At 41.4% G+C, this 25092-nt stretch overlaps 1 protein-coding gene across 3 annotated transcripts in view; it reads right to left on the bottom strand.

Annotated features, from left to right (window-relative positions):
- Positions 1 to 25074, bottom strand: part of GATAD2B (GATA zinc finger domain containing 2B) — a 53182-nt gene extending 28108 nt beyond the window's left edge. Inside the window, exons 1-2 of one of the 3 annotated variants that reach the window (XM_029936112.1) lie at positions 24622 to 25074; positions 9662 to 9766 (exon numbers count right to left, since the gene is read on the bottom strand). The gene's annotated coding sequence lies outside the window, so the exon portion shown is untranslated. Of the gene's footprint in view, positions 1 to 9661; positions 9767 to 10100; positions 10272 to 24621 lie in introns of those variants that run through there. The other 2 variants (XM_029936114.1, XM_029936111.1) reach the window with 2 other exon arrangements.
- Positions 25075 to 25092: the final 18 nt, after the last annotated feature.

Genomic DNA, 25092 nt, shown 5'->3' with positions numbered 1-25092 from the left:
GCCCCACGTCAGGCTCTGTGCTGACACTTCAGAGCCTGGAGCCTGCTTCCGATTCTGTGTCTCCCTCTCTCCCTGCCCCTCCCCCTTTCATTTTATTTTAAGAAATAAAAATCTTAAAAAGTCTTTTGAAAACAAAGATGAAATAAGAACTTTTTTAATCACTTGAAATTTCCTTTATCAAAGTTCTCCTCAATTTCTATTTACTTGTATCTTAAAAGCTCCTGTAATTATGGCCTCAAACCTTGTTTTGTCCATTGTTAATTTGAGCACATCAGCTTTCTGGTTATATTTATTTGAAACATCTTTTTCCATTCTTAATTTCAATATCTGTGCCTTTTTTTTTTTTAACTTCTGTGCCTTTTTTACAGTATGTACTTGAATTTGTTTTTCCATTCAACCTGATATTTTAGCTGCCTAGTTTAGTTCATTTAAACTTACTATCATGATTACTAATATATTTGGTTTTATTTCTACCATCTTCATTCTACTATCTTGCTTGTTCTGTGCTTTTTTTTTTTTAATCTTTTATGTCTTCTATCCACTGGACTGACTTAAATTTTCTTTATTTCATTTTCTGTTTTATTCAAACCTATTTTTGTTTTTCAGTTCCTATCAAATTACTCATAATTAGTGTGTTATATATAGTAAAGCCTAATTTAGATTTACCCGCAAATTTCTTTTTGTTCTTACAAAATTCCAAATTTTTGTACTTTGAAAATAGTTTCCTGGGATTTTCTTGTTGAGAGGTTTGATTTAAGTCTAATTTTCATTCCTTTGCGGAAATCTCTTTTTTCCTCCCTGGTTGCTTTCATAAGTTCTTTCTTTGTCTTTAATGTTCTACAAAACTTAGTATCACTCATGCATTCTAATGTGTTTTATTAATCCTTTCAGAATTAGTTGTATTTTCCTGAAGATTCATATACTTAACAATTCTGGAAAGTTCTTAGCCATTATCTCTCTGAATATTATTGCCATCTCCATTTCCCTCTATTCTATCCTAGAACCTCTATCAGATATATCTTGGGTCATCTTATTCTGGTCTCCAGGTCTCAAAATTTTTTCATATTTTCCATTTCTATCTCAAAGCTATATTCTACGTAATTTTCTCCTGTTGCTCCTTATTCTCTCTTCAGCTATGTTGAATGTGCTGTTTAACAAACACATCTTCTGAGTTTTTAATTTCACTGATCTACTGCAGAACAGATCAACTTTGAATACACATTAGAATCATCTAAGAACTATTAAAAAAAAAAAAAAAAAGACAGGCTGATACCAGGGGTCCCATTCCTAAAGATTCTGATCTAACTGGTCTACCACGGGACTCAAGCATCCGTGCCTTAGTAAGTTCCCTAGTTGGGGGGCTCCTGGATGGCTTAGTTAAGCATGCAACTCTTGATTTTGGCTCAGGTTTGTGAGACAGACCCCTCTATTGGGTCCTGCACTGAGAATGTGGGGCCTGCTTGGGATTCTCTCTCCCCCTCTCGCTGCCTTTCCCCTGCTCATGCGCATGTACGCTCTCTTAAAAAAAAAAAAAAGAAAGAAAGAAAGAAAAAGTAAACGCCCTACTTGGTTACATTACTCAGCCAATATTGCTGATCATTCCAGCTCTTCGTACCAACTTGGGTGTACAATTTCTACCTTGGGAGATTTCCCCACAACTTCTTGTTCGATTCCATTTCTTGCCCCATTTCACTGTACACTTCACAGCAAAACTCCTCGGAAGTTTTATCTACACTGTCTCCACTTTTTCTTGAAACAATTCAGTGCAGATTTTGTTCTATCAACATGAAGAAACCATCTTTTCCAAGTCACTAATCAACGTCATGCTACCAAATCCAACGGTTTTTCAACTTTTTTTTTTAATCAGTCCTGATTTCACTTGAATTTTCAGCAGTATTTAAACAAGTTAGTATTCCTTTCTTTTTGAAATGCTTTCTTCACTTGGCCTTCAGGACTTCATATATCTGGGTTCTCATTCTAATTCAAGATCATTTATGCTTTTTTAAAATTGAGATATAATTGACATATAACATTATATTAGTCTCAGATGTAAATAATAATGATTTGACATTTATACATATTTAGTAACTGCCACAAGAAGTCTTACTATCCCCCTCACCATCCACTTAGGTTTTTTTCTTGTGATGAGAACTTTTCACAACCACTTGCTTGGCAACTTCAAAATATATATAATACAGTACTGTTAGCTTCGGTCACACCATGCCATCCACTGCATCTCCATGGATTCACAAGCAGCTCTAGAACTTACTTACTAATTTGTAACTAAAAGTCTGTACGTTCTGCCCAGCTTCCCCCGTGGCGTCCTCCCGCCCCCACCAGCAACCATTGATCTGTCCTCTGGCGCTTCAGTGTTTTGTTTTGTTATGTTCAGATTTCACACAGGAGACGGTATCTTTCTCTCTCACTTATTTCAATTAACATAATACCCTCAAGATCCATTCATTTTGCCACAAACAGTAAGATTTCCTTCTTTTTTATGACTAAAATTCCACATTTATATTTGGTGGTCTGTTTCCCACCCATGAGAATGTTGAGCTATCTCCCTCACGTTTCTTTTCGTTTCTTTTTTCTTTCTATTTTACTCAGCGCCTGGCCCATAAAATGTACAAAATACCCGCTGAACAGAAGGCCATATTCTGCATTTTTAGATATTCTATATGGTTCATTTTCAAGTCTGTCTCCCCCAAAGCATTTTTTCTACTCTTTCAAAAATCTTTGTACTTAACAATTTAAATATACTTACTTTATAAACTGTAATCAAGAGTTTTTTTTAATCTGAAGTCTCAGTCCCTACTGATTTTTATAACAGTGACTCTTGTTCATGGTAAATGCATTGTTTTTTTGTGTTTTGTTATTTTCTTACTGTAAGCTCTGTCTTCATTGGGACTTCCGTGGTTTGGATCATGGGCCTGTTCCTCCAGAGTAGTTTTCCATGTGTTCCTGCCAGTTACCCCAAGGGTATAAAAAGTTCTGAATAATTTTTTGTATTTACTTCTCAGCTTGGGGATACCAAGACAAAAATAATTTACTTTTTATTTATTTCTTTTAAATTTATGTTTGAGAGACAGAAAGAAACAGCATGAGCAGGGAAGGTCAGAGAGAGAGGGAGATACCGAATCCGAAGATGGGCTCCAGAGCCTGATGTGGGGCTTGAACCCACGAACCGTGAGAACATGACCTGAGCTGAAGTCGGAAGCTTTACTGACTGAGCCACCCAGGCGCCCCAAGACAAAAATAATTTAACACCGCAGGAGTGTAGACCCATACTTAAATCTTCAGGGGATATTCCCACCAATCCCTAATCAGAACCCAGAGTACAAGTTTCCTTGTTTCTTTGAACTAGGGGATGGAATTTTTTATGGTAACCTCCTTTTCTTGAGCATAGAGCCTTTAAGGTTCAGTCAATTAAGTGTCTGATTCATGATTTCAGCTAAGGTCATGATCTCACAGTTTGTGAGTTCGATCCCCACATCAGGCTCTGTGCTGACAGTGCCGGGCCTGTTTACCATTCTCTCGCTCTCTGTCCCTCCCCTGCTATTTCTCTCTCTCAAAAAATAAACTAAAAAAAATTTGGGGGGCACCTGGGTGGCTTGGTCGGTTAAGCATCTGACTTTGGCTTGGGTCATCATCTGGAGGTTCATGAGTCGAGCCCTGCGTCAGGCTCTGTGCTGACAGCTTGGACCCTGCAGCCTGCTTCAGATTCTGTGTTTCCCTCTCTCTCCACCCCTCCACCTCCCACTCACACTCTTGTCTCTCTCTCTCTCTCAAAAAATAAACATTAAAAAAATTTTTTTTAAAAAGAAAAAAAAATTTTTTTAAAGATAATACACCAATACATACAATTGAGTGACTTTATTTATTTTTTTATATATTTTTAAATGTTTTATTTATTTTTGTTACAGAGAAAGACAGAGCATGAGAGGGGAGGGGCAGAGAGAGAAGGAGACACAGAACCGGAAGCAGGCTCCAGGCTCTGAGCTAGCTGTCAGCACAGAGCCTGATGCGGGGCTTGAACCCACGAACGTGAGATCTGACCTGAGCCAAAGCCGGAGGCTTAACCGACTGAGCCACCCAGGCGCCCCGAGAAACATTTTCTTTGTAAGGCTCCCAGTCTTCTATGAGGATTTACATCTCTAACTCTGCTCCATTTAGGCCTAATGCTGTCTCTCTGGAACCTGCATAAGCATTAAAACCAAGTCTTTTGATTACTGAGACCAGAAGAGCGCCAGAACTGTCACAGCATTAAGTCACATACACACTGCTCATTCTCAGCTCGCCTTTCATTTGTTGTCCCTGATGATTTTCCTTATTTCCCTGAGGCTTAGCTATGCAGTTATTATTATTTTTTAATGTTTATTTTTGAGACAGAGACAGAGCATGAATAGGGGAGGGGCAGAGAGAGGGGGAGACACAGAATCTGAAGCAGGCTCCTGGCTCTGAGCTGTCAGCACAGAGCCCGATTTGGGACTCGAACTCATGAACGTGAGATCATGACCTGAGCTGAAGTTGGATGCACTACCTGAGCCACTCTCTACCTCTCTCTCTGGCCCTCCCAGGCTGTGCATGCTCTTCCTCTCTCAAAATAAGTAAAAACTTAAAAGAGAGATTAAAAAATAAAATGCCTCTTCAAAGGCCCATTTCAAAGTAATAAATTGGAATTTTTTAGGCAAAGGATCTGCATTTTATGTTTTTCTCGGTGATTATTAGGCACTCTATACTTTAAGAATGAATGGCCTAAACTTTCACAAAAGAAATAGGCAAGTGAGCAGCCTAGGATGTATATAATTAAAACTCCATTTTTCTTTGTGCAAAATAGAACAAATGTAGGCTTTCTGTAGGAATATTATTAAGGTAACACTTAAAGAGAGAAACAAAAAGAATATATTTTCCATGTTTCATCCCAGGGCACTAATAACAACGAGGGGAAGGAAAGGAGAGTTTGGAGTGGTCGAGATTTCTCGCCCTGCCCAGAAAAAGGCCTCGGAGGTACACTTTGTGCACACGTGTCCCGAGAGCCTCTTTTCCTCGCAGATAAACCATTTTTCAGGGGATACACTCATCACACAAAGTCTGAAAACAGTTGGGGGAAAGTGTACGTCAGTGGGAAGAAAAGTAGCAAGGTGTTCTCAGGGGCGAGGAAGAAGGCAGAGCCGGAGAGCAGCTGAGTGATGGCTAAATACCCAAACTGTGGATTAAGAACCAGAGAAACAAGATTTCACTTAATTTGCAGCATATTCCTATGCAGTCCATATCTTCCCCACCCATCCTATGAGTGAGATTAACTGAGACTCAGAAAGACGACATAAACCTGCTGAAGGTCACACACTACCGGAGAGTCACGGATGGCACCCAGATGTAATTCTAGTGCCCAGGACATGCCCCTTCTACCACACAGGGACGAGTGGTGCCAGCTTCACGTCATGGATGGTGGCCACCTGTAACGCTCTGTTCCGTCAGTAAAGGCTTTTATTTGAGATCTTCCACAGGCACGGGATATGAACACAGCGGCACAGGCAGCAAGCGTGTATTTACCACACCCACACACGCGTAAACAGACTAACAAAAGCCAGAGGCGTCTGAACTCACGGTCTGGGAGAGTAACCACATTTCTACATTTTGAGGGACGGGAGCTGGGAGGTGGGCACAGCAGGAACACCAGTGACCTACATGCCACTGGAAAGGTCTCACAAGATTCAGGCCTCACAAAGTTTTCTCCAGAATATCCCTCAAGAATACTGACAGCTTTATATACTAAATTAGTCGTAACAGAGAAGGGAGAGCACTGTAGGCAGCAGCCTAGCTAGCTAGTTACTCCACAAGGAGCAGACCCTCCTAAAGCTCCGCAATGACAATTCACATATTTCAAAGGGACAGACATAATCAATCACACATGTAAACCCTATCTCACCAGAGCCTCAGAGACTGGGGGTACAACTGTAAAGCAGAATGAACAGCCACTTATCTCCCAGCAAACTGGGAGCAAACTGCACTTCCAGGTCTCGCAGAGCAGCGCTCCTGTTCCGCACGCAGTGCGCCTGCCCAAATGCGAACCAGACAGCTGAGCCCCTTCCAAGCTACCTAATGTCTCCTACTGCCAACCATCCCCAGCAATCGACTCTGCATTTTCCCAGAACGTAACCTCTCTATTTCAGCTCCCAAAAGGAATTTACACACATACAAACCAAACTGCAAAACAAATTCCTCAGATGGGCCTAAGAGCCCCTAAGGGGATAACAAAATGGCTATACAACAGATTTCACCCTAGATGCTACAAAGAGTGAAATTCTCTCCAAAAGTACCATTTCACTGGATTATTTTAAATTTTTTTCTAATGATTTTATTTGTTTTTGAGAGAGAGAGAGAGACAGCGCGAGCAGGGAGGGGCAGAGAGAGAGGGAGACACAGAATCTGAAGCAGGCTCCAGGCTCTGAGCGGTCAGCACAGAGCCCGACGTGGGGCTCAAACCCATGAACCGTGAGATCATGACCTGAGCCGAAGCCGGACACTCTGAGCCACGCAAGTGCCCCTCACTGGATTATTTTATTTCTTTACTGAGGGAGTGAGAGTCCATGCACTGGAGGGAAAGAGGGGAACAGAGGGAGAAAGAAAATCTCAAGCCGGCTCGATACTCAGCTTGATCCCATGACCTCTTGATCATTACCAGAGCTGAAATCCAGAGGTGGATGCTCAGCCAAATGAGCTACCTGGGCACCCCTCACTGGATCACTTTAGAGACTGTTTCCACACAGTTCCAGTGGTAGGATCTCTAAGATCCAGGAACTGGTGGAACAGTAAAGATGTGAACAACAGCTTGAAAAGAGTATGCATCGATGTGGCCATCTGAATTCTATTTACAATTTCCCATTAAAAGGAGACTTAGATAACACAGAATCAAAAGAGACCACCCCACTCTCCCTATAGGATAGAAACACAATAACTGACCCTAACATGCTTATCATACTACCAATATACCTGGAAAGTTGGAAAGAAACCTGGCCGGAGAAAACAACTAGACACAACCACAGTGACACTGGCAGTCTCCTACTGCAAATATCTCTAGAGCTGTTGCAAAAGCATCAAGCTTGTAAAGAAAGAAGCTGGGGTCCAAAGAAAAGTACAATTCACTTTATCCACTTCCTGGTGAGCCAAGACACACCTCTCCAAACATTACATATATGATACTGAGTTAGAAACTGTCTTAAGCTCCTCTTAGGTAGAAGAGCATGGATCCAACTACTTAAAACTACGAACAAAGGCACCTGCTCTCCACTTTTTTTTTTAAGATTTTATTTTTAAGGGGGCTCCTGGGTGGCTCAGTCAGTTAAGCCTCCGACTTCGGCTCAGGTCAGATCTCACGTTCGTGGGTTCAAGTCCCACGTCAGGCTCTGTGCTGACAGCTAGCTCAGAGCCTGGAGCTTGTTTCGGATTCTGTGTCTCCCCCTCTCTCTGCCCCTCCCCCACTCATGCTCTGTCTCTCTCTGTATCAAAAATAAATAAAAAACATTAAAAAAAACCTTAAAAAAAAAAGATTTTATTTTTAAGTAATCTCTACACCCAACATGGAGCTCAAACTCACAACCCTGAAATCAAGAATCATATGCTCCTCCGATTAAGCCAGCCAGGCACACCTCCACTATGTTTTTTTTTTTTTTCACATGGTATGTGCATTTGCTTATTGTTGGCTTTCTCCTCCCACTGAATTAAAAAAAATTTTTTTAATGTTTATTTATTTTTGAGAGAGAGAGACAGACGGAGTGTCAGTGGAGAAGGGGCAAAGAGAGAGGGAGACACAGAATCTGAAACAGGCTCCAAATTCTAAGCTGGCAGCACAGAATCCGATGCAGGGCTTGAACCCATGAACTGTTAAGATCATGACCCGAGTCGAAGTCAGAAGCTTAACCAACTGAGCCACCCAGGCGCCCCTGAACTTTAAAGTCTATGGAGTGAAAGACTGGTCTACTTTGTTCACTGCTACATCACCAGTTGTCAGGGAAATTCCTGGCACTTAAAAAATCACCCAAAAGAGATACTGGGTGGCTCAGTTGGTTAAGGGTATAACTCTTGATTTGGGCTCAGATCTCACAGTTTGTGGGATGGATCCTTGCATTGGGCTCCACACTGTCAGGGCAGAGCCTGCTTAGGATTCTCTTTCCCTCTCTGCCCCTCCCCCACTCACACTATTCTCTCTCCGAAATGAAAAACATATATATTGAAAAGAAAAAAGATTGGGTGCCCGGGTAGCTCCGTCGGTTACGTGTCTGACTTTGGCTCAGGTCATGATCTCACGGTTTGTAGGTTCGAGTCCCACATCAGCCTCTGTGCTAACAGCTGAGAGCCTGAAGCTTTGGATTCTGTGTGTGTATGTGTCTCTTTCTGCCCCTCCCCCTCTCGTGCTCTGTCTGTCTCTTAAAAATAAACATACATAAAAAAAGTTGTTTTATTTAAAAAAATAATAAAAAGAAAAAACATGGCACAAAAACAGACACTCAGATCAATGAAACAGAATAGAGAACCCAGAAATGGCCAACTAATCTTTGACAAAGCAGGAAAGAGCATCCAATGGAATAAAGACAGTCTCTTCAGCAAGTGGTGCTGGGAAAATTGGACAGCAACATGCAGAAAAATGAACCTGGACCACCTTCTTACACCATACACAAAAACACACTCAAAATGGATGAAACACCTAAACATAAGACAGGAAGCCATCAAAATTCTCAAGGAGAAAGCAGGCAAAAACCTCTTTGACCTTGACTGCCGCAACTTCTTACTGAACATGTCTCTGGAGGCAAGGGAAATAAAAGCAAAAATAAACTACTGGGACCTCATCAAAATAAAAAGCTTCTGCAAAGCAAAAGAAACAATCAGAAAAACCAAAAGGCAACCAATGGAATGAGAGAAGGTATTTGCAAATGACATATAAGATAAAGGGTTAGTATCCAAAACCTCTAAACAAACTCAACAGACAAACAACAAATAATCCAGTAAAGACATGGGCAAAAGACATGAATAGACACTTGTCCAAAGAAGACATCCAGATGGCGAACCGGCACATGAAAAAATGCTCAGCATCACTCATCATCAGGGAAATATAAATCAAAACCACAGTGAGTTACCACCTCACACCTGTCAGAATGGCTAAGACTAACAACTCAGGCGACAGCAGATGTTGGCGAGGATACGGAGAAAGAGGATCTCTTTTGCACTGCTGGTGGGAATGCAAACTGGTGCAGCCACTCTGGAAAACAGTATGGAGATTCCTCAGAAAGTTAACACTAGAACTACCCTATGACCCAGCAACTGCACTACTAGGTATTTATCCAAGGGATACAGGTGTGCTGTGTCAAAGGGGCGCGCACACCCCAATGTGTACAGCAGCCCGATCGACAACAGCCGAAGTATGGAAAGAGCCCAGATGTCCATCAATGGATGAGTGGATAAAGAAGATGTGGTTTGTATATATCTGCAGTCCCACACTGACCTTACTGCTCTCCAAACTGGGACAGTTTCTTACTCCTTCTTTACCTTCACACTTTTGTGGCCAGTCCTTTTGTAAAATGCCCCTAAATCTGGGTTAATGTGATGTTTTCTCATTAGTCTGAAGTATATTTCTGACAAAAACATCACAAAAGCAATACTGTACCTTTCTCAGTGCATCCTATCAGGAAGAACACGGTGTCAACATGTTGCACTATGACGATGTTAACTGTAATCACTTGATGGAGGTGGCATCTGACAGGTTTCTCCACTGAAAGTTATATGAAGACATACTCTGAGGCCATACAAAACCTCGTTTTGCATCAAACTTCCACCCACTAATTTTAGCATTCACTGACAGTTCTTGCCTGTAACAATTATTAGTATTATGTAATGTTTCCGTCATCACTTCTATATTTATTGATTTGAATTTTACTGTAATACATGGCTGTCTCTTACTTACTTATTCAAACATTTGTTTATAGCACTATGGACTTAGGGATATTTATTTTATCCCATGGTTTATAATCATTACTATCATTACTTATTTTGTTCTTCAAACTGTTCCAGATCCGATTGTTAGAAGCTCCTTCAAGTTGGTTTACCATTTTTCTGTCTGTTTGTTTGTTGGAGCATTTCATTCTTCTCTGGTACCCACATGATGTTTCATGTCCAAAGGATTTTTTTTCCTTGGCCCTATGTCATTTCTCCAAGGAACTCAAGTTTCTTCCACCAGAGAAAAGCATCTAGAAACCAAGACCTGGTGTCAAGTGTGTTCACTGCTATGGCGGTGTCACTGCTTCCAAGTCCTGTCAGAAAAAGGAAACACACACACACACACACACACACACACACACACACCTATTTCTATCTCCATCTGTGTGCATGCATGTGTGCATAAATAGGTGTACAAATTAAAACTTAGGGGTTCATACTGATACCAAAGAAGGGTATTTTTTTTTTAATTTTTAATGTTTTTTATTTATTTTTGAGAGACAGAGATAACATGAAGAGGGGAGGGTCAGAGAGAGGGGGAGACACAGAATCTGAAGCAGGCTCCAGGCTCTGAGCTGTCGGCACAGAGCCCAACACGGGGCTCGAACCCATGAACCATGAGAGCGTGACTTGAGTTGAAGTTGGACACTTAACCGACTGGGCCACCCAGGTGCCCCATAATGTTTATTTATTTTTGAGAGACAGAGACAGAGCATGAGTGAGGGAGGAGCAGAGAGAGAGGGAGGCAGAATCTGAGGCAGGCTCCAGGCTCTGCGACGTCGGCACAGAGCCCGATCGATGGGGGACTTCAACTCACGAACAGTGAGATCATGACCTGAGCTGAAGCTGGACGCTTAACTGACTGCACCCTCCAGGCGCCCCTATCTTACACTCTGAATCGATCTTTTACCCACACATGATTTTGTTACATCATGCACTTGTCATTTGGAAAATTCTGGTCCGCTAGGTCATGTACATTTCAAGTGCGGACTTACTTCATTATACAATATAAAAACGAATCACACTGGGTAATGTCACCACTAATCTCATCATAAAATAAGTTCTGAGAAGCTGTCAAACTCATGGTTTAATTTTTATTTTAATTTTTTCAGTGGACACAAATACAATAAGTTGTTTTCCTTGAAAATTTTCAAGAATGTCTGTCAAATACGCAAGTCAACACAGGGTGTTGATTATTCCTTCGTCAAGTAGGAACGGTTCTAGGAAGAAAGCGGCAAGTCAGCCTGCAGCCCGCTGTACTTCTTGAGACAGCTGCCCAGAAAAAGTGCGTCACTTTATCTCACAGAGTACTCAAGAGCTGTGCTCTGAAGGGTCAAGATAAAGTAAAATCCATTTGCACTCCATCAAAATATTCTTAAAATAAAATTGCATCTTTTTTTTTAACTGCAAGTTTAAACTGTACGGCAGTGAAGAATACAATGAAAATTAGTACAGTTTAGTGCCACTGCTCTGATTCATGCAAAGGCACCAGCAGCTTTAATGACCATTATTTCTGGATCATCAATGCAAATGTCAACACAGTGAAAAAGACACACACACACAAAAAGCCTTTGTATTATTACAGAACAGGTTTGATCTCAAGATTCTCATGAACCACTCTCAGGAACCCCAGGAGTCCACAGACCACATTTTGACAACCAATACACTATTTAAGAAACCTACCAATTCATATATTCTCCAGATTTTTAAAAATGTAATCTCTATGCCCAACATAGGGCTCAAACTCACAACCTCAAGATCAAGAGTCACATACTCCATCGACTGAACCAGGCAGGCACCCTTACTTTCCAGGTCTAATGCAAACTACTTGGTGGCAAACCTTTTTTATTTGTACTTCTCTGTATTTATTTTTTATTTTTTTTAACACTTGTTTATTTTTGAGAGACAGAGAGAAACAGCGCGAGCAGGGGAGGGGCAGAGAGAGAGGGAGACACAGAATCGGAAGCAGGCTCCAGGCTCTGAGCTGTCAGCACAGAGCCCGATGCGGGGCTTGAACCCACAAACTGTGAGATCATGACCTGAGCCGAAGCCGGACGCTCAGCCGACTGAGCCCCCGGGCGCCCTGTGCTTCTCTTCAATACCCACCATATGCGATGCCCCGACAGGCTACATAAGCACCATTACCAGCTACCCAACTCCAAAGAGTGCTTTCCTTCACCTTAATTCGTATCAGTTATGTCACTGTACCTCCCTTCTACGACTCCCCAGGCTACAAAATTCCATTCCTTCTAGTCCTTTAAATTTAGTCGATTTTAATTACCTCCCTTTTGATTTCTAGAAATTCCTTCCTGGCTCACTTTTCTAAGAAAAGTGATCTAGACCTAGACCTAAAGCCTTTTTTGTCAAAGGCCAAGTAGTAAATATTTTATTTTATTTATTTAAAAACTTTTTTATATGTTTATTTATTTTTGAAAGAGAGACAGAGATAGAGACAGAGCATGAGTGGGGAAGGGGTGGAGAGAGCAAGGGAGACACAGAATCTGAAGCAGGCGCCAGGCTGGCAGCACAGAGCCCAATGTGGGGCACGAACTTACGAACCACAAGATCATGACCTTAACTGAAGTTTGACACTTAACCAACTGAGTCACCCAGGGACCTGTTTAAAAAACTTTTTAATGTTTGTTTATTTTTGAGAGAGAGAGTGAGCGAGGGAGCGCGAGTGTGAGTGCAGGAGAGGGGCGGGGGGGGGGGGGGATGAATGTAGAATCCAAAGCAGGTTCCAGGCTCTGAGCTGACAGCAGAGAGCCCAATGTGGGGCTTGAACTCATGAACTGCGAGATCATGACCTGAGCCGAAGTCAGACACTTAATGGACTCAGCCACCCAGGTGCCTGAGATAGTTAATATTTTAGACTTTGTGGGCCATCTATTCAATTCCTCTGTTGTAAGGGAATGGGTGTGGCTGTGTTCCAATAAAACTTTATTTACAAAAATAATCAGTAGTTTGCTGACTTCTGATCTAAACTCTTCCAACATGTAGGTCAATAAACCCACTCTTAATCAAAATATATGACAAAAATAGAAAATGGAGGGAGCCACAAACTGGCTAAAAGAAACTTATAAGAGCACTGAAAAGAGCAGTAAACCCAACAGATGGAATATTAGTAACAGTTGCTAACATTCACTGAGCTCTTATTGGCTAAGCTCTAAAGTGTCTAGTACTAAAGTGCTTTATAATACCTTATCTCATTTAAACCCTTTATAGAAGGGGTTTTTTTAAACTTTTTTTTTAATGTTTTATTTATTTTGATACAAAGAGAGACAGAGCATGAGAGGGGGAGGGGCAGAGAGAGAAGGAAACACAGAACCGGAAGCAGGCTCCAGGCTCTGAGCTAGCTGTCAGCACAGAGCCTGACGCGGGGCTCGAACCCACGAATGTGAGATCTGACCTGAGCTGAAGTCGGAGGCTTAACCGACTGAGCCACTCAGATGCCCCTAGAAGGGTTTTAATAATTTTAATAATTACCCTTCTACAGAAAAGAAAACAGATAAACTACATAACTTTCCAAGGTCTCACAGTCTGTAAATAGTTAAGCCTAATTCAAACAGAAAGGTCTTTCTTACATGAAGGTCCATATTCTTTATTTTTTAATTACCTTTTTGTTTTTAACATTTATTTATGTTTGAGAAACAGAACATGAACAGGGGAAGGGGAAAGAGAGAGGGAGACACAGAATCTGAAGACAGGCTCCAGGCTCTGAGCTGTCCGCAGAGCCTGATGCAGGGCTCGAACCCACGAACGGCAAGGCCATGACCTGAGCTAAAGTCGGATGCTCAACTGAATAAGCCACCCAGGCGTCCCATCAAGGTCCACAAGGTCCACATTCTTAATCATCATATCATGTGGTATCTATCTATACTGCCATTCTTGGTGTTTTGATCCAAACTGGTAAACAACAGTTATTCTGAATAAGAATGCAAAGACCACTGTTGTTTACTTGCTCTTAACAGTGTTTCTTCCGTACCACATTAACGGAGTTAGTTACCACATTAACAGAGTTACCCACATTAACGGAGTTACCACGTTAACTAACTGAGTTAACCACATTAACTACCACACATCATACTTTACTAAATGCAAGAACCTAGGTGATCCGGCTTTAGGTGACGTTGTGTTCAGTTAATGTATACCGAAGAGCATAAAGGCCTCTATGCTCAAATATGACAAGTTACGGTGTGCTGCCTAAAAACCTAATGACTAGGGGTAAGCAATCCTCCCTCACCATCCTAGTAAGTCAAATAATAATAATTATGCTAATACATATTATAATAAGTCAGCACAAAAGTTCTGACATATAAAGAAAATTCTGCCAAATATCATTTAAAACAAGTGATAGAGACAGAGATGGTCAAAGGCAGAGTCCACGCATCCTTCAAAATAACTCTTCAGCCACTCCTAAACAACAACTAGGGCCTATGAGAAGAAATAAAAGTCTGCCCATTAATAGAACGTACTAACTTATGCCTCCCTGATAACTGCCGAATCATAAGATTATCCCTACTAATCTGCTTCCAGGCACCACGAGAAAAGTTAGGATTCTAAAAGGCTGCCAAAAGTCTTTTTAAAAACCTATTGGTCCAATAAGCAAGCATCAGAATACAGACAGAATCTTAAATCAGAGACGATGGTCGGGGGTGAAATAAACTTCACATCTTCACTTCTCTCTATATTTAAGAGAAACCAATGTAAGAGGTAAACACAGTACCACACATACACACATGTAAAATGGCTACTTCTCATGGGAAACATTACCAAACAGTCTTAAAGAATAGCATCAATTCACAAAGGTAATGATCACTTCTAAGAACCTGGGAATCTCACAGCTCTGGATCTTTAGTCATTGAGCTAGGCTGGACTAATTCTGTTTTGTCTTCCAGTATTCACCTGACTGGGAAACAATGTCCCTTAATTCATTTATAAAGAAAAAGAAGAGTGGCTCCAACTACCGAGGTAGTAAAATAACTGGGGGTAGCCGAGGAAGTGAGCACAGGCCAGCCACTCTGCAAGTCCCACCTGGTCACCCTTAAAGAAAGTATAACCTCAGGGGGCCTGGGTGGTTCAGTCGGTTAAACGTCGGGCTTCAGCTCAGATCAAGATCTCACTGTCGGTGAGTTTGAGCCTCACATCAGGCTCTCTGCTCTCACTGTGGAGACCGCTTTGGGTCCTCTGCCTCTGCCTTTCTTTCTCTCTGCCCTTCTCCTGCTCGTGTTCTCTCCCTCAAAAAATAAGTATTAAAAAAAAAGATATAAAAAAGTATAACTTCATATGCACCTCTTAACACCTGCACCAAAATTCATATACCAAGAGGAAAAATACACATGTACACAAAGACTGCTGTATGTAAAAATGTGGCAAGAGTACAGATTCATAGGCTATAACAAAAATACTGAATTAAGGAGCTTCCTCTAGACTGCAACTTCTCAAACCTTGTTAGAGGATAGAGTAGCTCAAAAGCTCCCTCCCATTCCAAACTCTCCCTACTCGACTGCGGCATATGAGTGTCCCTATTCTGAATGGTCAGGCAAGGAACAAAAACAAGCTCACGGGAAACAACTGTGACAGGGGGTCTTATTCAACAACACTCTCTATCCCACACCTCCGCCTGACACAAGAGCTGCGTCATGTACGTATCACACCCAAAAAGCACACAAAGAGAAACTGAGAAAAAAGACACCTTGGTAAACTGGTGTTAAATTGAAATATAATTTCTAAATGAATGCTGAGCTCCTAAGAGCCAATGAAACATACAATCACTCCAAGTGAATCTCCAAATTGCAACACTTGCAAAGTCTCAGATCTCTAATTTTTCCTTCTTTCCCTGTGCTGACCTTCCTTTTGTACAACTCAAACTCCACAGCATGTAACAGGGAAGAATGCTGCATTTTTATAATACACTAAATAGAACAGTAACAAGAAATAAAAGAGGAAAGGGGGGGGTTAGTCAAAGGAGTAGTTAACAGATATTATTTGCTCTATTATCTGGCTTTTTGCTTTTCCTAAGAGCACCACTATGGCCACCCACTCCTGGCCCCTCACAAAGTGGGATGATTACAAATGAGTTTTTTCTTTGGGGGGGGGCGGATGAGGGAGGAGATATCTTAACCAACTACAGGTGTTAAATCCAGACGGCACCTCTCTTTTAGGGACCCTCTTCCTCAAGAAGGCACACCTCAAGAAGAGATCACTTCACCTCCCAGAAGAGCTACTGCTTCCACAGAAACATGGTCACCGTCACTTGGACACAGAAGCTCCCACTCATTTTGCCACAACAAAAAAAATCTAATTTTTTTTTAAAGATGGAAAGAAAAAAGTGTGTGTGTGTGTGTGTGTGTGTGTGTGTGTGTGTGTCAAACGGGTATTTTTCTTGCTCTAAACCTTCCCCTTTCCCTTGTCCATCAGCCCAAGTAAGCAGAGATGACGCAGACTTCCTTCTATAACAGCCCGTGATCTCCTAGGCTGCAGGCCTCTCCCTTTGTGTTCTGTACACACTTACACACGCGAGCGCGCGCACATTCTCACTGCCTCGCAGCCGCTGGCGTGATGCCAGCGCTCAGTCAGCTGGCTGACTCCATTCACAGAGAGGCTTGGAGCTGACATGGAAAAGGGGGGGTGAGTGCGGGGAAGGGGGAGCTAGAACCATCACCGCTACAGACAAAAGAAATTAAAAAAAAGAAAGAAAGAAAAAGGAAACCTTAGCATAACATTCTTCTTATAGCGTCAGCTGAAAGAAAACTAGAAGCCAGAGACCATTACAGCAGAAAGATGAAACGGACGACTGAGGATCCACACTGAAAGGGGCTCTGGACGAGAAACAATTACTCCACAACAAACTGTACAAAGCAACAGTATTTATTGTTTCAATCCCATTAGAAACCTCAGCAAATCCCCTTCTACACATAGGAAAAGGCTGTGAAGAACTCAGAGCAGTTCTGAGTTTCTGCTTTTAGATAAAGAAAAAAGGGAGGGGAGCAAGACAGCCAGAAGTACTTACAGGTACACATTTTCCTGCTCCCTCCTCTAGCTGCCAGGAAAGCTGGAGACAAGAAGGGGGCGGAGGGAGGGAGGACAGCAAAAGGAGGAAGAGAAGGAATCAAAGATGGGCTTAGGTTTCTGTTTTTGTGGGGGACTTCGGGGGAGGAGGTGGGGAAAGGTTCCCTTTCTCTTTTCTATCATAAGAGAGGCTTTTTCTATAGCACAGGGACGACCTCATACGTGCCAGCCCCCTTGAGAGACCTGCATAAACCCGGTCTCCAAGCGGGCACTGCCCTGCCAATCACATGGCGTACTGTTACATTAAACAAAAGAAACAGGGGGATGCTTACTTTTACCCATGATGCCTAGCGGGGGCAGAAGGGGGGGAGAAAAACCAGTTGAAGCCGGTTTATAACCTCAGGACATGGAATTATCTCTTAATTTTTTTAAATGTCATTTGTGGTACAAAAGTCAGTCTCCCCACCCTAACTATCCCCCCCATTATTCTGGCCTAGCGCCAAACTTTGCTTTCATTCATGAGAGCTAGTTTCCTCTCAAATCATGATGCTTTAACTGTTTCTTTTCCAAAGCCAACATTCAGGACAGGAAATCACAGCATCAATAACAAAACATGCTTCAAATCATAAATAAACCCTGTTGCCAGTGCTAAGGAACAGACCAGGCGAGACAGCAGCCGTGCTCACTGAAGACCTGCTCCTGGAGCCGGCCCGCAGGCAGGTGCCGGCTTGGCCTGCCGCCCCCACCGCTCCGGGCAGCCGAGTCCACACCGAGCACAAGTCGCAGCAGGGTCTCAGAGCTAAGTAGTCAGGACAGTACGTGCACACTCCACAAAGATGGGTGAGGCCCCTGTTACATGGATTTCGCCACAATTAAAAAACGTTTAATGGTCTAGGCCTGGCCTCGGTGTGGCTGCAACGCCGCCTCTCCTTCCTGTGTCCCAGCCTGGAGCCCTCTGCCTCTGCAGCTCCCCGCCACCACGCACCATTTACCACACGGCCTGTGTCACTATGGACTGATCAGGACTCTACACGTCTGAAACTTGCTTCTAATTTTCCTTTTTCTGTTTTAGAGCGACTGTCTCCCATCATGTTATAAGGAGTTTTCATCTCTTAAATGTACTCACAAGGGGTCAGAAAGTGGTGGGGAAGAAATCCAAGCAAACCAAAAAGGAGGGGAACGGTAGTAATTGTTCTGGAGATGTACTGGCTAGAAGACCCTTATGCTAAGATCTTTATTTAAAGAAGTAAATTCTTTAAATAAACCAGAATAAGGAGTAAGGGGGGGGGGTGTCCTCATTTTTCAGCTAATCTCTCTCATCAATAAACCACCCTAAACACCTGCCTCATTTGGGCCTCTGAAACTCAAATCATAATCGTACCGACTCTATCAGAATTTCTCACAAAACTCTTACTTTTCCAAATATTAAAGCTTCTAGAGTCTAGAGAACACAGAGAAAAATAATCTATGCCCTACCCAAAGATTTCAGTTTGTAAAAGAGTTTTCCTGAGCAATCTAATACTAATTTCAGTTTTCAGAAAACTAAACCTGAAATAGGGAGTATTGGCCACTGGCAAAAGGCATTCAATAATTTACAAACTACAAAGGAAAACTCTGCATCTTTGCCAAGCTAAGTTTCAAGTGGATGATGTTGTGATGTCTCAGTCACGGTACGTCATACTTAGCAGAAGCCCATTAGAGGTCTCCAGATCTAGGTACTGCTGTTATTTTAGGAGATAAGGGAAATCATCATGTCTGTGATAAACGGGGCCAAAAAATAAACCATTTTCCACTTACTCAATACATTTCTGCAAGAGATAAACTATGAATTTCAAACTGAAGCTCACTCCCTAGGCTCCATGTGTAAGCATGGCAGGGAAGACTGTGCATGTTTCAACCATCATTCAGAGATCATGCTCATTTAAGTCCACTGAATACATTTAACTGCATTTTAACACCGGTCAATTTTTACTGTCTCTGAGATCGTATGAAAGGCTTAGATACAACTAAGTAAGTAAGTAAGTAGTGATTACTGCTCGTGTTGAGTTTAATTCTCCAATGTTACACAGGCTACAGCCGCGCACTCTATTTACCACAATGTCTCCTCTGTGCACTAACTCGAGCAGTAGTCTACAGGTACAGAGATGCTCTCACACCAACAGGTATTTTTCTTCAAGATCCTGGAAAATTAAGAACTATGTGGCAGCCAACATCCTTGATCTTTTCTGCTGAACCTTAATCATCCCAAACTAAGCTGTTTATTGTGAGCTGAAAATTGTACATTTTAAAACACTTCTTGATAACTGCTATCCAAATTGTGATGCTCTGAAGAAAAAGAACAGATCTAACACTCACTGAGCATTTTAATGCACTAAATATTTATTTAGTCCACACAACAAAGCAAGAAAATAGGGTTATTTTCCTATTTTATAGACATGGAAATGAACTTGGTGAAATTAAGAAATTTGAATGAAATCATTCACTCAGCTAATGATAGTAGAAACTGACTCCAAAGCCCATACTCATTCCCTTACACCACGATGACTTGAGGATTTCTTGGCCAAAACACAAGAGCCCAGTTGACTCTGCCTGCCTCACTGATCTCTACTCTAACCCACGGACTGGAGAAAATATGAGCCAAGTACAACTGAGGTAAAAAACACAAGCTCTTTGACAGGCATGCATGATTTTTTGTTTTTCATTTACAACCAAGTTAGTTATAACATATAGTGTAATAATGATTTCAGAAGTAGAATTTAGTGACTCATCACTTACATATAATGCCCAGTGCTCATCCCAACAAGCCATGTGTGATTTGCACTCAACAAGAAGATTTGACCCAGGACTTCTTTTTAAAGTACACAGTAAGCACATAGAACCTCGATACGTACAAAAGACATCTGATAGATAAATGGGAAGGTCAGTTCAAAAGGGTAACCATGACGAGGAAAGTTATGTGATTATCTGATTTCAGGAAACAAGACTTCAAATTAATTACAACTAAAACCTTGAAGGTCCTCCTACAAAAGAAATATGAACTTTGTCCAATCAAACACTTAAAAAAAACACCACCTCATCAACAATAGGAACAAATTTGCAAAAACTATAGAGTCACCATCTGTGCTCTTCACAAATTTTATAAATAACGTGCTAAATTTCTGTGTGCCAATTTTAACCTATACCCTTGGGCTCAGGGAACAAAAGGATAAAAATCAGAACCGTTGTTAAGGTTGAAAATAAAATTTATTTTTGAAAAGCCAACTTTGAATTTTGTATAAAATGGACAAGCTATTTCTTCGTCACCAAGAAAAATAAGCCACAGTTTATCCAGCTACAGTCTATTTGGATAAATCAGATCATGATACTTCAAAATTACTATTACAACAACAAATCCGATTACAGAACAGCCAGTACTTCATTCATATGATCAATAAGATTCACGTTTTAAATTAAATGTAGAAAAGCTTAGTCAAAAGGGGAAGTAAATTCTCAGGAGATGGGAGCTCCTTTCCACATTATGCACGAGTGCTACACGACACAATCAAGCAGTACTACTACACAAAAGCCCCCAAAACCAAAAGCCAGGAACAAAAACCATTTTGCAGGGCGCCAGGGTGGCTCAGTCGGTGGGACACTGACCACAGCTCAGGTCATGATCTCACTGCTCGTGGGTTGGAGCACTATGTCCTGCCCTGTGCTGACAGTGGAGCCTGGAGCCTGCTTCGGATTCTGTGTGTGTGTGTGTGTGTGTGTGTGTGTGTGTGTGTGTCTCTCCTTCCCTCACTCTTTCTCTCTCTCAAAAATAAATGAACATAAAAAAAAACTAAATAAAAAAACCAAAAACATTTTGCTTTCCCAATGCCTAATACACAAATTGGGAATGACATTCAAAATAATGTATTCATTTTAGTTTCTAGAAAGAGGTGATTTGTACTCATTAGCTAAAACAGAATAATTTCTATTTAAAAGAGGGGGAAAGTCAGTGTTCAATTACTTGGGAGTTAGGGACCGATTGACATTAAAGTCTACTATTAACTGGGACAACGTATTTATTAAAATTTTAGTTATAGCCAAAGAAAAACTAAGGATACTGCCTTATCAAGCAGAACAGAGTGGGTCTTACAAAGGTAGAAGAGGAAAAGAGAACAAGACTCCATGTCCTGAGACAGCATCTGAATTAGGAAGCACTGTTTTTCTCAAAGTAGTACTCCGTAACGAGTTCACTCCTTCTGGGTTAACAGGAAGTAAGACTGCTGTAGAGGTCATAAAAACCTCCACTGACTCACATATTGCAAATAAGCATAAAAAACTCCTGTCATACCCTACTCTCAATGACTTGATCACCATAAAGAAATACAGGAAGTAATTTACATTGAGTATTTCATCTCTTATGTGGCACAAGATGTTTCTAAACCACTCTTTTCTGTAAGGGTGGTTTACTTTCCCCTCAGCACTAAGGAATTCCTCTGCTTACCCGTAGGAAACAAACATGAAAATCATCTGGAACGTTAAATTAGTACTTAACACCTACAAAATTATAACTCTTTTCTTCCAAAAAACAACTCTAACAAGGGTCCATAAGATACCTAACTAGGATAGTCCTGAATCCCTAACTTACTATTTTCATCCTTGAATCAACACACTACTGTTTCTCAGTGACCAGGTTTGAGAACATCTCATTCTTAATACCTGACTGCTGATGATTTTCATTCTCTCCTATTTGTACCTGCCCTGTATCTCTGCAGGAGCAAGTTCTTTTCAGGCAAGCCCCAAATGTTCATACCTATTCGAACAATAAAATTCTACTTCTTTGAAAAGATAAATGAAAATGATAAACCTCCAGACTAACCCATTAAGAAATAGAGGGGACTGAAATAAATAAAATCAGAAATGAAAGAGAAATTACAGGTGACATCACAGAAAGGATTGTAAGAGACCAATACAACAATTATATGCCAGCAAACTGGACAATCTAGAGGAAATGGATAAATCCCTAGAAAGACACGACCTTCCAAGACTGAAGCACAAAAAAAATAGAAAATCCGAGTAGATCAATTACAAGTAATGAAATGGAATCAGTAACTTAAAAACTCTCAAGAAACAAAATTCTAGAACACAATGGCTTCATAAGTGAAGTCTACGAAACAATAAGAAAAGTCTTAGTATCTACCTTTCTCAAATTACTCCAAAAGACTGAAGAAGGAACACTTCCAAACTCATTTTTATGAGGCCAGCATTAACATAATCCAAAAACCAGACAAAGATACCACATACACACACAAAAATTACAGGCCGATATTCCTAATAAATATAGAGGCAAAAATTTTCAACAAAATATTAGCAAATCAAATTCCACAATACATTAAAAAGGTTCAGGAGCACCTGGGTAGCTCAGTCGATTGAGCGTCCGTACCTTGGTTTCAGGCTCAGGTCATGATCTTGCAGTTTCATAGATTCAAGTCCCATGTCAGGCACTGTGCTAGCAGCAGAGCCTGCTTAGGATTCTCTGTCTCCCTCTCTCTCTGCCCCTCCCCAACTCGTGTGCGTGCGCGCGCTCTCTCTCTCTCTCTCTCTCTCTCTCTCTCTCTCTCTCTCTCTCAAAATAAATAAACCTGGGGGGAAAAAAAGGTCATGCATGGTCAAGTAGATTTATTTCAGAGACCCAAGGATGGTTCAACACCCATAAATAAATCATGACACACCACGTTAATAAAATGAAGGATAAAAATGATTCTCAGAGCGCCTGGATGGCTCAGTCAATTAAGTGGCTGACTTCGACTCAGATTATGATCTCACAGTTCATGAGTTTGAGCCCTGCATCATCGGGCTTTGTGCTGACAGTTCGAGGCCTAGAGCCTACTCTGGATTCTGTGCCTCTCTCTCTGCCCCTCCTCTGCTCACGCTCTGTCTCTCAAAAAAGGAATAAACACTAAAAATGTTTTTAAAAATAATGATTGTCTCAATAGATGCAGCAAAAACATGTGACAAAATTCAACAGCCATTGATGATAGAAAATCTCAAGGGTGCCTGCTCGGCTCAGTCAGTAGAGCATGTGACTCTTGATCTCAGGGTTATAAATTCGAGCCCCACACTGGGTGCAGACATTACCTAAAAATAAAATCTTTTTTTTTTAAAGTTTATATATTTATTTTGAGAGAGTGAGCGAGTGAGCAAGTGGGACGAGGCAGAGAGAGAGAGAGAGAGAGAGAGAGAGAGAGAGAGAGAGAGAGAGAGAGAGAGAGAGAGAGAGAGAGAGAGAGAGAGAGAGAGAGAGAGAGGGGGGGAGGGAGGGAGGGAGGGAGAGAGAGAGAATCCCATGCAAGCCATGCAAGCTTTGGGCTGCAAGTTCAGAGCTCAATGCGGGGCTTGGTCTCACAAACTTTATCTCACAAAATGATCATGACTAGAGCTGAAACCAAGAGTCAGACACTTAATAGACTGAGACACCCAGACTCCCCAAAAAATAAAATCTTAAAAAAAATTTTTCAACAAAGCAGGTTTAGAAGGAACACACTTCAACACATTAAGGTCCATGTATGACAAACCCACAGCTAACATCATGTTTGGTGTTGAAAAGCTAAAAGCTTTTCTCAAACAGGAACAAGACAAAGATACCCACTCTCACAACTTTTATTCAACAGAGTGTTGGAAGTCCTAGCCACAGCAATTAGGCAAGAAAAATAAATAAAAGACATCCAAACTAAAAAGGAAGAAGAGGGGCACCTGGGTGGCTCAGTTGGTTAAGCATCTGACTTTGGCTTGGGTCATGATCTTGCGGTTCATGGGTTTGAGTCCTGCATCAGGCTCTGTGCTGACAGCTCAGAGCCTGAAGCTTGCTGCTTCAGATTCTGTATCTCCCTGTCTCTGCCCACCCCCTGTTCGTGCTCTGTTGCTCTCAGGAATAAACATTAAAAAAGAATTTTTTTTAAGAGGAAGTAGTAAAACTTTCACTATTTGAAAATGACCTGAGGGGCGCCTGGGTGGCTCAGTCGGTTAAGCCTCCGACTTCGGCTCAGGTCAGATCTCACGTTCGTGGGTTCGAGCCCCGCGTCGGGCTCTGTGCTGAGAGCTAGCTCAGAGCCTGGAGCCTGCTTCCAGTTCCGTGTCTCCTTCTCTCTCTGACCCTCCCCTCCCCCTCTCATGCTCTGTCTCACTCTGTGTCAAAAATAAATAAAACATTAAAAAAAAAAAAAAAAGAAAATGACCTGATACTATATATAGAAAACCCTAAAGACTCTACCAAAAAACTATTAGAATAAATGAATTTATCCGACATTGAAAAACTCAACCTAACACCTGTCATCAATTAAGTGCCATAGAGAAAATAAAAGCATGATTTAATAGTCTTATTAATGATGTTTGGCCACAGATTTTCCAAGCACTTAGATTCTACTTTTTGACTTGGCTTTTTTTCTGTTACTAAATATCAGGGTCTCCCCCTGCCTATCTTTCCAAGGGTAGAGGCTCCCAGACTAGGAACAGCTTTACTTAGGGCTTCAGACATCTTACTCTCCATTAAGCTTTTCACCTTTCAGTTTTGTTGTGAACACTGCTCTTATCTTTATCGCTCTCTGAAGTCTCAAATAATGCTCAAACAAAACAAAACCAAAAACCACCTACCTTCTAAAAACTGATGTTCCACTCAATCTCTGACTTTGTCTCCAAACAGGAAGAAAAAAAGAGAAACCAAGATAAGAAAATTATTATAGCTACACAGTCAATAACTTCTATAAACTTTTAAATCTACCCTCCATTTTTCATTAATTACCACCCTGGATTCCCTAAGATCAACAGGCTATGCTAGAACATGATCTAACTAACTACTGATGCTTAGAGATGGAGAGTCTGTCCATCCTACCGCCATCACTGGCAGCTCACCTAGATTTCTATAATCTCGGTAGACTCACGAGGCAGGAGTTCCCAGAATTCCAGGATGACCAAACAATTATCTTTTCATATTACACTAATGAGAAAAATGGAGGCCAATATAAAAGGAAAGATCAGGAAAGACAAAAGTGGTATATGTGTGACTACCAATTTTGAAATAAACTTTCCTGGGGCACCTGACTGGCTCAGTCAGTAGAGTGTGTG

Source organism: Suricata suricatta, chromosome 3 (genome assembly GCF_006229205.1).
Source record: "Suricata suricatta isolate VVHF042 chromosome 3, meerkat_22Aug2017_6uvM2_HiC, whole genome shotgun sequence".
In the NCBI taxonomy this organism is placed as follows: domain Eukaryota; kingdom Metazoa; phylum Chordata; class Mammalia; order Carnivora; family Herpestidae; genus Suricata; species Suricata suricatta.
The sequence above is the reverse complement of the archived record's forward strand: the minus strand, read 5'-3'. Positions and strand labels throughout refer to the sequence as shown.